The following is a 13,591-nucleotide window of genomic DNA, read 5'->3' as shown; positions in this document are numbered from 1 at the left end:
CCACCACCATGATTATCCCCAGCAGCACCATCATTGTCATCATCATCACCACCATCATCATCATTCCTTTCTTTTAGAAGAAAGCCTGTTTATCGAACCTGTGCTACCTGAGGTTTGATTGGATGTCATTCTGCCCCAAGGGTGGTAGCAAAAGGGATCAACCCTCAGCCCCATTGACACAGTCTGCTGGCTATGTCCACAGAGCTTGGTTCAGGGTTGTTATCAATCCCTTTGTCCTCACCCCCCAAAACCAGGTGAGCCAGGCCAGCTTGGAGGCCCCAGATAGCTCCAACTCTTGAAATAAACCCCCTGGATCTGCTCTGTTAAAAACTGCAAAATGACAAAAAGCCAAAACTTCTCCTGTGGAGAAATGGTGTCTGGAGGTAGACCACAGTTGCTGTGGTTCAGCTGTTCAAAGATGTCAGGGCTCCCATGTCTGGAAAATTCTTTTCACCTTACAAGAATTCCAGATATCGGCTCTTGCTGGAGTTGCTTCCGTAGTCCGCAGACATCAGGACTCCCGCACTGCGGTTGTCTTGGCCTTCCCTCCTGGCGGCAGGATGGTCTGTGTTCACAGCCGCAAGACCCCTTCTGTCAGGAATACTAACATTGCCCCGGAAGCATTCCCCCACATACACTCTTCCATGTGTGTTTAGTTGGCAGAACTGGGTCACTCAGCCACCCATAGGACAAGGGAGGCTAGGAAAGCTGGAACGGGACTGTCATGATTAGCCGAAACAAATCATGTTCCATTGCCTCAGGGAGGGTACATCGCTGCCCTGATGAAGTCTGGGTTCTGTTGGCAAGGAAGAACGTGAGAGGTGAGTATTGTAGGTCTGCAGCAGGTCAAGGTATGATGGCTCCAAAACAAACTATCCCCAAACTTTGTGGCATTTATTTAGCTCATGAACCTGCAACCTGGCCGGGCTCAGTGTGGGACAGTTTGTCTCTGTGCTACTTGGCATCAGATTGAAACAGTAGCAACATTCATTTTGCTGGTGACTTTGCAATTTGGTCAGGGTTCAGTGGGCTCAGCCCATGTCTGTTCCTCTTGGTGTCAGCTGGGATGGCTCAGGAATGGGAGCTGGAAACACCTGAGGGCTTGCTTGCTCACATCTGGGCCTGGGCTGGGAAGTCCCGTACAGCTGGGGCTCCTCCGGCCTTTCTCTCTGTCTCTCTGTGTTCTCTCCATGTTCTCTCTCCAGGACTGTGGCTTCAGGGTAGCTGGACTTCTCACATGTCAGCTCAAGGATCCCAAGTGTGAGCTGAGAGAGAGAGAGAAAGAGACAGAGACAGACAGACAGGCAGACAACAGAAAGAAAGAGAGAAAGAAAGAGAGAAAGAAAGAAAGAAAGAAAGAGAGAGAGAGAGAGAGAGGAGGGAGGGAGGGAGGAAGGAAGGAAGGGATTCTATACATAGACCTTCTAATACCTTTCACAAAAAATAATGCAAAATGGATCATAAACCTGAATGTACAATGAAAAACTATAAAACTTCTAGAAGATGACATAGAAGAAAATCTAGGATCTAGGTTTGGCAATAAGTTTTTAGATAACAACACCAAGAGCATGATCCACGAAAGAAAAAACTTAATAAGCTGACTTTCATTTTTTAATAAGTTGACTTTCATTTAACGTCAAAAATTCCACTTTACAAAAAACTCTGTTAAGAGAATGAAAAGATAAGCCAAAGCTTGGAGAAAATCTTTGCAAAACACATGTCCAATAAAGGACTTGTATCCAAAATATACAAAGAATTTTTAAAAACTCAAGAAAACAAACAACCCTATTTAAAAATGGGCAAAAGATCTTGACAGATGAAAAAGAAGATACACAGATGGCAAATAAGCATATGAAAATATGCTCAACGTAATATATCTTTAAGGAACTTGCACATGAAAACAACCATGAGCTACCATTACACGTCTACTAGACTGGCTGAGATCCCAAAAACTGACAACACCGAGTGCTGGCAGGAATGCAGAGCAACAGGAACACTCATTCACTGCTGGTGGAAATGCAAAATGGCACAGCAATTTTGGAAGAGTTTGGCAGTTTCTTACAAAACTAAATGTATTCTTACCATATGATCTTAGCAATCACACTCGGTATTTACCCAAAGGAGTTGAAAACATGTCCACATAAAAACCTGCACACAAGTGTTTATAGCAGCTTTATTCATACTTGTCAAAAACTGAAAACAATCAAGGAGTTCTTCGGTAGGTGAATGGCTAAATAAGCAGTGGTACATCCAGACCATGGAATATTATTCAGTGCTAAAAAGAAATGAGGTATCAAGCCATGAAAAGACATGGGAGGACCTTAAATGCGTATTACTAAGTGAAAGAAGCCAGTCTTAAGAGGCTATATACTGTCAGATTCCAACTATATGGCATTCTGGAAAAAGCAAAACTATAGGGACAGTAAAAAGATCAGTGGCTTCCATGTTCATGGAGAGGAGGAGGTGAAGCCTAGGGGATTTTCAGGAAGGTGAAACTCTTCTTTATGTTGCTGTACTGGTGAATAGATGTCATTATGAATTTGTTAAAACCCACAGAACAGCTCAGAAGAAAGCGAGCGTTAACCTTAATGTAAAGAGCAGACTTCAGTTAATAATAATGTATAAATACCGGTTCACTAACTGTTACAAATGTACTGTATTACTGCAAGATGTTATTAATAGGGGAAATTATGCACAGGGAAGAGGGTAATATAAGAGCTCTCTGTACTAACAATTTTTCTGTAACATCTACAACTGTTCTAAAATTAAAAAAAAAATTTTAACCTGAAAGACAGGATTAAAAACAAGTAATGTAATGTGAGCTGAGCTCATATTGAGGCCAAACTTGGTAACCGCCTGTGTTGAGGGCCTGAGTTGTTATTACTTTGGGGCCTCCAACCCCCCCTCCAAGGCCTGACACAGAGCAGCCACTGACAAAGTTTGGACAGCTCAGGCAGGAATCCAAATAGTGCAACTATATGCGAGATGGCAAACTTTACATTTATTATCCTTCTAAGGCTTCAGGACAATGCCCTATTTTGGTTAACTCTTTTTTTTTTGGTTGCGTTGGGTCGTTAACTCTTTATATTGACATAATTTCAGACTTACAAAAAAGTGGCCAGTACAAAGAATTCCCATATTCCCTTTCTCCAGATTTCCCAAATGTCTTCACATCCAACCACATCTGCCCCATCCTTTCCTGTCTTTTCAGTGCTGTTTTTACCCCCATTTCACAACCAAGCAAACAGGTGGAGGAAGCAGGCTCTGAATTGGCTTCTCATCTTCCTTCTGATCAGAACAACAGTGAACATTTATTGAGTGCCTCCTATGTGCCAGGCATTGCTCCAAGAACCTTTCATGCATCTCATCACATGTATTTCAGACCCTATGAGGTGGGGCCTGTGATCATCCCCACTTTGCAGATGTGGGAGCTGAGGCACAGTGCACGAGCCACTTCACCCAGAGTCCCATAGTAAGCAGTGGGGTTAGTACACAGACGCAGACGCAATCGGTCTGGTGGAGGCGAGGGAAGAGTGAAGAATGACTTAAAGATGCAGAAAACAGGGTTGGAGCCCAGTTCGGGAGGCCAGGAGGGCAGACAGCCCAGGCCACACATTCCCAAAGTGAGACTTCCACTGTCTCCAGATAAAACTTGGCACAAACTCAGAGACACAAAGACGGGGCAAAAGAAGATTTCACGTTTAGGAGGGGACCCCAGCACTATCCAGCCTGGATCTGCACACCTCCTACCTGACCTTCTTCCCCTCTCCCCTCCTCAGGCTCTCCAGCCAACCTGGCCTTCAGGCAATTCCTCCAACATGATAAATTGGTTCCCACCCCAGGGCCTTTGCACTTGCTGTTCTCACTTTCTAAACTAGTCTTGCCCCTATCCCCTTCAGGCTAGAAGCTCAAATGTCTCCTCCTCGAGGACTCCTCCTGGAGGAGGTCTCTCTGTTTTACTCTCTTCTTGGTATCTCTTGTTACCTGAAATACTTTATTCATTTACTGTTTTTCCCTACCTTCTGGGCTCCAACAGGGCTTTTACGGTGTGCAGTGATTAGTGGTCCATGGAGCGTGGGTTGGAATCCCACACCGGCTGCATGATTCTGAGCAAGTTTTCCCATCTGTGAACTGGGGGACAGTAGTATAGCCCCCTCACAGGGTAGTTGTCAGTTAATATATGCATGGCCTTAGAAAGGGGTCTGCCAGATGGTACTAACTGTTGATTGAAGAGTTGTTTTACTATCTACATTTTGATGGAGCCCGGCATATCGTAGGCGCTCAGAAAACATTTGCTAAAGAGAAGAACACACATCCGCAACCAGCAGAAGTTGGGCTGTCGGGAAGGGGAGCAGGATTAAAGATGCCCAGCCCCCCAACCCTTAACGGACCTGCCCCCTGTGCCTAGAGAGGCAGAGAGCGGCCTCAGCAGGAGAGGCAGGAGCAGGGGCGGTGGGACCAGCTGGTGCCAAATCCGGAGGCTCCATCCGGAGCTGGGATTTTATTCTGAGAGCTAGGGGAAGCCCTGCGGAGTTCTCCCCTCTGGGGTGTGACCTCCAGCGGCCATGGGGCCCGGGCGCTGGGATCGCCTCCGGGAGAGATCGGCAGCCCCTCGGACTGCGGGGACGGAGGGGACCGGGACAGGGACGCAGCTGTGACCGTCGGCGCCTCTGCCGGGAGGGCGCCCAGGGAAACGCGGGGTGAGCGGGGCGGGGCGCAGGAAGCTGGGCGGGCCTGGCAGGGGGCCTAGGAAAGCCCCGCCCGGCGCAGCCAAGGCTGGGACGGCCGCTCGGGGTGTCTCCCCACTTCCCGCTCCGGCGCTGGAGCGGCGACTGGACCCAGAGCGCACAGGTAGGACCCGGGGCCCGCGCACGGGTGGGAGGCTGGGGGATCGGCCCGGGCACGCGGCGGCGGTCCACAGAGCGCTGGGCCGCCGCCGGGACGCCAGGTGGCGGGGACCCCGGGATTTCCCGATCCCCAGTGGGGATTGCTCACTTGCCGGCTCCTCTTCGCGCGAGGGGCAGCGGAGGCTCCGTCCATTCCGCCCAGCGCACCTGAAGCGGGGCTGGGGAGGCTAGTGCTGATGCTCAGACACCCGCACGCCCCAAACTCGCCCCGTCCGCGACACGTCAGAGGGGCGGCCTCTTGGAGGGGCTTGGGAACGTCGTGAGCGTGGGGGGAGGCAGGGCTTGGGCCACCAACCTCCCTCGTCTTCTCTGGGCAGTCACCCCCCACCCCGCGCACAGGAAGTCGGTGAGGATTTGGATCGAGGAATCTGGTGAAACAAGGCCCTTTCGACCTCTGCTCTCCTTATTTGAATATTGGATGGGCCCAATAATAGCGATCATTTGCTGGGACTTATGTTGTACGGGCCTGCCCTGAGCACTGAAAGTATTCTGAGTTAAAGTTCAAAATAACCTTTCTGGTCGGTGCTTTGTGTTTATTGTGGCCATTTTGCAGATGAGAACTGCTGAGGCACGGGCAGCTTAAATGACTTGCCCAAGGTGACGCCCACAAAAAAAAGTGCAGAGCAGGATTCCAACGCACTCATTCTGGCACCAGAGCCCACTGCCCTCCACATGTCAACATTTGTCAAACTACCCCATAAACAAATTCTCCAGGGGATTCACTTAAGGTGCAGCTTCTCAGGCTTTTTGGTGAGATTCAGATTCAGTAAACCCAGGAATCTAGATTCTTCTTCTCCTTCCTCTCCTTCTTCTTCTTCTCTTGAACAAAATCTATGTTTCTTATAATCAGGACAGTCTGGGGACCAGCAAACTTGGTGCCTGCTGCTGGGATTCACACGTCACCCACAGGCCAGCACTTACCCTTCTTGAATCCCAGCCTTTGCCCTCTGCGGCGAGGTATGACCCCCGCCCCCCTGCAACTCCTCCCCTATGGGCGGCCTTTTAGGATCACCAGACATTTGCTGGGACAACAGTGCCTTTATTAAAATCCTTAGGTCCAGTGGGAAAACTGAGGCTCAGGTTTACTTTTGTCCAGGTGTCCCCCACAGTCAGGGGTTTCCAGAGTCCTACAAAGGCCACTTGAACTCAGCTAGCCCCACCATGAGAACAGATGAGGTTGCTGAGGTATAGGAAGGGGGGGGGCCTACCCCAGCCATTCATTCACTCATTAGCACTCACTGGGCACTGCTTGAGTGCTGTTCAGGGCACTGGTGTTTGCCCTCAAGGAGCTCCCTCTCGGGGGGCAGTTGGGGAGAGCTATGAGGAAGAGAAGAAGCACAGGTAGGGGGTGATCAACCTTCATGGGTCAATGGGACAGACTTCATGGAGCAGGGACCTCTGAGCCAGCCCTGGGAGAGGAGGAGAGGAGCTTGGTAGGTGCAGAATGAGAGGGAACAGTGGGAACAGCATGGATAAAGGCTAGGAGGTCGTTCAGGGAGCAGGGGAAAAGCCAGTAATGGATGGAAAGGTGGGGAGTGTTGTGAAAGGCCTTGAATGCCATGCCGAGGAGTGCAGGCCAGTGTATTTTACCTTTGCCTGAACCATAAGAATCACGATCCAGATTCCTGGGCCCCACCGTGGACCTCTGGAGCTAAATCTAGAGGGAGGCTGGGGGAAGGCCACAGGGAGGGAAAACCACTAACCAGTCACCCTGGTTACAACACACCCAGTTACCAGCAGGCCTGGGATGACCTAAGGGTTTCCAAATTCTGGGCAGTGACTGAGTAACTGTGATGTGTTTTGTACAGCAAAAGCCTAGGGTTACGGAAAGCCGAGGGAGGGGCAGGAATGCTGTCCCCGAAGGCATTCACAATTTCCTGCTGTTCAGATGCAGAAGAGGAGCTGAAATGAAGTATCAAGGAAATGAGAAGAGAGACCCTTTCCTGGACCCCCTTCTCTCTATCCCCCTACCCCCCTATCCCTACCCCTGGATTGAGGAGAGAGTTTGGGATCAAATGTCCACTGCCCTTGATGGCACCTGGGAGTGGGGCAGGGACAGAGGCCCCCTGGGTGCTTCGTTTCCTCACGTTTGTAAAATTGAGCTTCTATGAGTGCTAAAGGCATCATGTTTTATAAGCTCCTTAGCACAATTTCCAACACGACACATCCACAGTCAGTATCCATGTCTGTTGTTAGCTGTCAAGAAATATAGCTTGGAGGTTAAGAGCATGGACTCTGGAGCCAGATCGCACAGGTTCAAATGCTGGCTTTGCCACTTCTTATGGAGCCAAGTTCTCAAGACTTCAGTTTCCCCATTTGTGAAATTATAGTGTCTACTTTATACCATTTGTAGTGATGATGAACTGAATTCATAAGCGTCAAGCATACAGAACAGCGCCTGGTGTAAAGTAAGCACTATATATTTGTTAAGTAAATAAATGAACCCCATTGGATGGCATTTAATCTGCCCATTTTGCAGGTGAGGAAACCAAGACTCAGAGATGTGTGTGGTGGCCTTGCCTAAGGTCGTACATCTAAGAGCACATCTAAGAGTGACAGATGGAGGGATTCAAACCTGCTTTCCTTCCCAACCTCTGTCCTTTCCCACTGTGCCACTTTGCTGGGGTGGCCAAGAGGGACATCTTCTGGAGCACTCCTCAGGACCGTGGAGACATGCCAGTCTTGTTTGACCAGATTTCCCTTGGCTCGGCTAGAAGAGAGGCCTACAGCTTGCCTAGATGTTGTACGAATTTGCCCTTGCAGGAATGTGGATGGGAGAACCCCAGTGGAGGCTCAGAGTCCTAGAGAGACCGGGGGACCCTGCATCTGATGGGCCGTAACCCCTGTTGCTTTGCTTCCAGCCAAGTCATTCTGCTTCTCTGAGCCTGAGGCAGAGAGAAGGTCACAGGCTTGAAGACAGGGGCCCCAGGTTCAAATGTGAGCTTGCTGTTCTTCCTATCTGTGGGATCTGGAGGAAGTTGCTTAACCTCTCTGAGCCTCAGTTTGCTTGTCAGTGAAATGGGTGTTTGGAGGGGAGAAGGGGCGGTATTCGTGAGATGATTTTTGGAGATACCTTGCCCACAGCTCCGTGATTGCTGTTTCTCTCCCCGATTAGGACAGAGTCACTTCTTCACCTCCAGCGCCTGGCTTCCTCATTCATTTCTTCTTCGGATATTTACTGGGCACTTGTGTGCCAGGCAAGGTGCCAGGTGCTACTGATAGAGCCCTGGACAAAGTCCTTGCTCCCCTGGAGTTCGACTTCTAGTTCTGAAAACAGGCAGTACACAAACAAACATACACAGATCTATACTCCTTATCTAACATTCGAAATCCACAAGCTCTGAAAACCGGAAGCGTTCTCATCACTCAAGTGGAAGCAAGACCTGACATGAACTAAACGCGAGGCTCTTTGGAGGCTTTATTTATTCTCCTTGGTGTGAAGGCTCGTGTGTCTTGCTGCAGAGATGTTCATGTGATTGATCACAGTGTGCTCCTGGGGCCCCGTTGGGGGCAGGGGTAGTTTTGATGGGTGGTATTTTATACAAGATGACCTTTCTCTAATCTGAGTAATTCTGAATTCGGAAACACACCTGGCCCCCAGGATCTCCCACAGGATGACAGGCACCTACAGTGTTGTGTCACATAGTGACAGTGCTTGGAAGCAGTGTGGGGGTGGAGTCGGGGGAGTCTCTCTGAGGAGGGACATTTAGAAGGACAAGGGGCAGAGACCCTGGAGGAACGGGCCAGGTGGAGGGAACCAGAGAGGATGCTAGAAAAGGTCTCATCCGCCCGACTGGCCCCATTTCCGGGCCTGCTGCTTGCCCCCGCTCTGCGTGCACAGTTCTGTCTAAATGCACACATCTTCGCCTTTCCAAGAAGTGGTGATGCCTCTGAGGTTTCGGGTTTGCCTCCGACTGACTCATTTTCATTCTTGGGGCCCCCTTGGGACTCCTCATCTTCTCGACGTCACTTAAGAAATCCAAGTCTTCACCAAAGCAGGCCTGGGAGCTGCGACTCGCTGGGGATGCTCACCACCTGGGCTGGCATCTGAGTCCCCCCTCCCCCTCCCTCCAGAGAGAGAGGAAGGAGGTGGGTCCTGGTGAGGGGAAGAGAAGCTTGGCCCTCAAGGGTTTGGTGGAACAGCTTTCCTGAGAGGGAGGAGGTGTTCTAAGCAACAGGACTGTGAAGGGACTAACAGCCTCCGGCCTGCAGAGCCAGTTTGCAAAGCTAAAAGTGACAGGAACGCACATGTCTTGAGTGCCAGCGTGGGGCTCGCTGCTTACACTCAACTCAGCAAGCGTGCTGGGGCTGGGGACACAGCAGTGACTGATGCAGCAACAAGGGCCCTCATGGAGCTGACCGTCTAGTGGTGGAGGTGACTTTTGAGCTAAGACCTGACATAGACATGTGGATATCTGGGGAAAGAGTGATCCCAGCAGAAGGAACAGCAAGTGCAAAGGCCCTGAGGTGTGTTTGACTCACAACAAGGAAGCTGATGTGGTTGGATGGAGTTGAAGCAAGTTGAAGAGGCCTGGGGAGAGAGGTCAGGAAGGCCAGTAGGAGCCAGAGACCTGCATTGTCTCACTCAACTTGTACAGTAACTATACGAGGTAGGAACTGCTCTTATCCAGATTCTACAGATGAAAAAAACAGGCACAGAAGCTTTAGTAACTTGTCCGGGGTCACATAGCTGTGAACCCGCCAGCTCCAGGGTCCTCAGTCTTTACCACTGTGTTTAAACACATCGTGGAAACTGTATTCAAGTGCTAAAGGCCCACCTGTCACCGTCCACTGTCGGTGCTCACCTCCCATCGATCTGCCCAGCAACCCTGTGCACGTGGTCAGGCCAGGACCGACATCACAGGTGATCCGATCATTGCCCAGATCATTTTATTTACAGATTATTTTACCGATGAGCATCGTCCCAGCATGGCAGACACCCTAAAGCAGAGGGGGAGTGGTGGGGCTGAGGGTCGTGGAGGCAGGTAGATGCGTGGGTGCCTCCCCATTTCCCTGGGGAGGAAACTGAGGCTCAGGGAAGAGACTTACCCGGTGATGCAACTTGGAAGGGGCAGAATCTGGATTCAACTCCAGGGCTGGAAGCCTATGCATTTAACTACTATTCTGAGCCATCCAGCCCAAGGAGCAGAGTTTAAAGAAGTAGGTTTCTAGGTTAGAAATAAGGGAGCACAGTCACCAAGAGCTGTTTTGGAGAACTGCGGAAGGCCTGAGGGTTTCCTGAAGCAGCCAAGAGAGTGTTTTGTCTTTTTAAAAGAGGAACTTCTCCAGAGAGGAGGGACGCCAGATCTCTGCGGGGGCAGCCCTCCAAGCCCACAGACCCTCAGCTTCCCAACAGTCTTGCTTCTGGGGAGTAGGCCTTCTAGAAACCAGATTCTACTGTTGGACAGCTCTAACTGGGAGAATATCTCTCCTGGGATTTAGCCAGATTAGCTTTCCAGGAACTTTTGCTTTCTGGCTTTGGTTCTACCCCTTGGAGGTAGTAAGCATCCTCCTCCATCCCAGCGCAGTGATTCTCTTATTCAGATGACACAGCCATAATTCACTCAGTCATTCTTCCTCTTCAATCTGGCTTTGGGCATGATCTAATTGGTCAGAGTCCCACATAAAAACCATTGCCTCCCCCAAAGCCTGCCCAGTCAGAGAGGAGGGAGACTGTCACCTCCTTGGATCTGGAGCCCATACCTCTGTTGATACCACCTGCAATCATACTTTGTAGTGGCCACACCCCAGTTGGGGCTGGTATTGATTGAACTTGTCAGCTAAACCCTCCAGTTCTCTCGTCTACACGAGCTGCTGTCAGTTAAGGTTTCTGCCATTCTGAGGTTCCTTGTCTGAGGCTAACAATCGTTCTCAGTCTTTCTTGTTTTCTAGTAAATCAACTGCAGGCTATGATTTTGTCTCTGAGCACTGCTATGGCTTCATTCCACAGGTCTTGTTACACAGTGTCATTCACTACTAATTATTATAGTTTATAATTTCCCTTTCGATTAAAAGTGTTATGTGCGTTATAATTTTTTTAAGGTAGATGGAATTTTTAAAGTTATTTTTTGATTGTTGATTTCTGAATGTATTGCATAATGGTCAATATTTGTAGATTCTATGATATCAGTGATGGAGAATTGTCAAGAGCGTCTTTGTAGGATTTTCTGGTCCATTTTTTTTCTGTTCCTCTTGTATTTGAAAGGATGTGTGTTTTTGTTGGGTTAAAGTTCTAGAAATATATTTTGTTCACGCTTACTAATTATATCATTTATATTTTCTCTGTTTTTATGTAGTTTTCTCTACCTGATTTATCTCCCACTATGATAGAGGAGCTGTTCATTTTTCTCTGGTCTCTCAGTTTTTTGCTTCATTTTTGAAGGTATGTTGTTAGGTGCTTATAAACAATATACAATACGAATAGAAGAGGGTTTTTGATTTTTGTACCTTCTTGGTGAGCTGCTCCTTTTATCAGTATAAAACAGCTACCTTTCTTTTAATACTTTGATGCCTTAAATTCCATTTTATTCAGTATGAATATTCCTATACCTGTTATCTTTATTTGCATTTTTCCTGACTAATTTTCCAATTCTTTATTTTCTTTTCTTCCCCTCTAAAGTCGAAGGACTTTTCTTTGACCCCAGGCTGGTAGCCACATGAGTTTAAAAAAAAAAAAAAAAAAAGAAACTTGCATTTTAGTCTCAGCTCTGCAACCCACTTGCTCAGTGATCTTGGGCCAGTCGTTTTCCCTCTTTGGGTCTCAATTTCCTAAACCGTAATAACATGGGGATATGACTTGCTTTGCCCCTCTCTAGGGTTTTTGTGAAGATAACAACACATAGTGAATATGAAAGGCATTGTAAACATCCCTGTACTCATATTAGTCATTGGTTGTAAACATTGGCCAGCATTCCAGGCAGTGAGAATGGCATGTACAAAGGCCTGGAGGAAGGAACACACCCACAGTGAGGCAGCCAACGACTTCAGTTTTGCCATCACTGGTTGGCTGCCTCTGCGTTCGCAAGGAGACGTCTATGAGACACAGTCCCTGGCCTGGAGGACTTTCGGTCTGGAAATGGAGCAAAATGATGCGCACAGCTCACTCTTTATGAGAATGGAAATGATGTTTGGACAGAGGGACAGGCAGAGCTGGGAGGTGGGGGGAGGAAAGAGTAGCGTTTGACCAGGAACATCCTGAGAGGGTGGCCTAGGAGGAGGGTGCTGAGAGGCAGAGGAAACAGCCCAAGGGAGGTGGGGAGTCTGTGGCTCATATGGGGAGGGTGGGGCAGGGCTGGGGGGTGTAAGGACTGCTCTTTGATCCTCTCGTCCACACCCCCTGAGGAGGAAAGCAATGGGGCTTGCAAAATTTTGGAATTCCTCACTGACAAAATGATGCTGCTCAGCCACACGAGGGCAGGCGGTGATGGCGTGTCTCCAGCCTCGCTCCCTCTCATCACCGTAACAGCCGCATCCCGCGGGGACAGAAGGAAGGAACGTTTGGGGGTGCCGGAGCTTAGGGAGCTTAGGGAAGGTGCGGGGGGGTGTCTCACCTGTTGCTCCTTTCCTCTCACTGGGGGTCTTCTGATGTCTCAGGACACCCACTCACCCAGGAGGACATCACCTGGTGGTTGTAAGCCACAGAGGGACCACAAATGTGGGGTGTGGTTTTTAAAAATTGAGCATTTCAAAACCAGGGTAATATACATACAAATCTGGATTTCTAGCTTCTTGTGAAAAATCGAGCACCCTAGCGACCCCTAGGCCTTCATTTACACGGTGCAAAGCAGAGTGGCAGGTGCCTGTTAGGACCGGACATGTGCTCGCCACCTGCCCCCTCTCTACTCACTGAGGTCATGCATCTGCATTCTCTTAGATATTTGGTTGACGATGGGGGAGATGACCCTCCATGGCCATGAGAGGTGGCTGGGAGCTGGGAACTGCCCCCGGAGGGAGGGAGCGCTCCATTGCTGGAAGCAGGCAACTAGAGGGTTGATGGCCCCGTGGCAAAGGCCTAGGGGGACTTGAAGTGTTAGCTGGCTTGGACTCCAGGGTCTTTGGGGATCCACCAGCCCTGAGAACTGGCTGTTCTGAGACCTTCGTTGACAAACCCCGATAGCCTCGTGCACCCTCTGCTCTATTCCCTTCCCTCTCACCCATCGTTTTTTTCTTTTTCTTTTTATTGCAATGTGCATGCAGACAAGTGCCCAGCTTCACAAAGTAAACACAAGCGTGTATAACCTGATCAGGAAACAAAGCATGACTAGCCCCCCAGAAGATTCTCTCCCGCCCCACCCTCCCCAGGACACTTTCCTGACCACTAACCCCAAGATTGGTTTGTGTCCTTTTGGGCTTTATATAAATGGAATGAGTATTGCCCTTTCAAGCCCAGCTTCCTATACTCAGCTTGTACTCTGAGACCCTTCTGTGCTGTCATGGCAACTGTCATGTACTCAGGGTCTGTACTTGGCGTTTGGAGACGAGCTTTTGCTGCCTGCTCCATCAGCACTGCCCTAAGGCTCTTCTACCCAGCTATGCCAGCCATGGTCTCTTTGCCTCCCCTCAACCACCCCAGGAGGCAAGTGGTTTAGCTCTCATTTCACAGAGAAGGAGACCGAGGCTCTGAGAGGACCACAGTGTGCCAAGGTCTCCCAGCCAGTCAGCGCAGAGTCCACGCGCTTAGGCTC

The 13,591-nt window shown here is 49.5% G+C and overlaps 1 protein-coding gene across 2 annotated transcripts in view; it reads left to right on the top strand.

Annotated features, from left to right (window-relative positions):
* Window positions 1-4,573: 4,573 nt before the first annotated feature.
* The window catches only part of IL4R (interleukin 4 receptor), a 39,312-nt gene continuing 30,294 nt past the window's right edge, over window positions 4,574-13,591 (top strand). For both annotated transcript variants that reach the window (XM_082645187.1, XM_082645188.1), the window contains exon 1: window positions 4,574-4,851. The gene's annotated coding sequence lies outside the window, so the exon portion shown is untranslated. The remainder of the gene's footprint in view (window positions 4,852-13,591) is intronic.

The sequence above is a fragment of the Mesoplodon mirus genome (genome assembly GCF_964341445.2).
Source record: "Mesoplodon mirus genome assembly, chromosome: 15".
NCBI lineage: Eukaryota > Metazoa > Chordata > Mammalia > Artiodactyla > Ziphiidae > Mesoplodon > Mesoplodon mirus.
The sequence above is the reverse complement of the archived record's forward strand: the minus strand, read 5'-3'. Positions and strand labels throughout refer to the sequence as shown.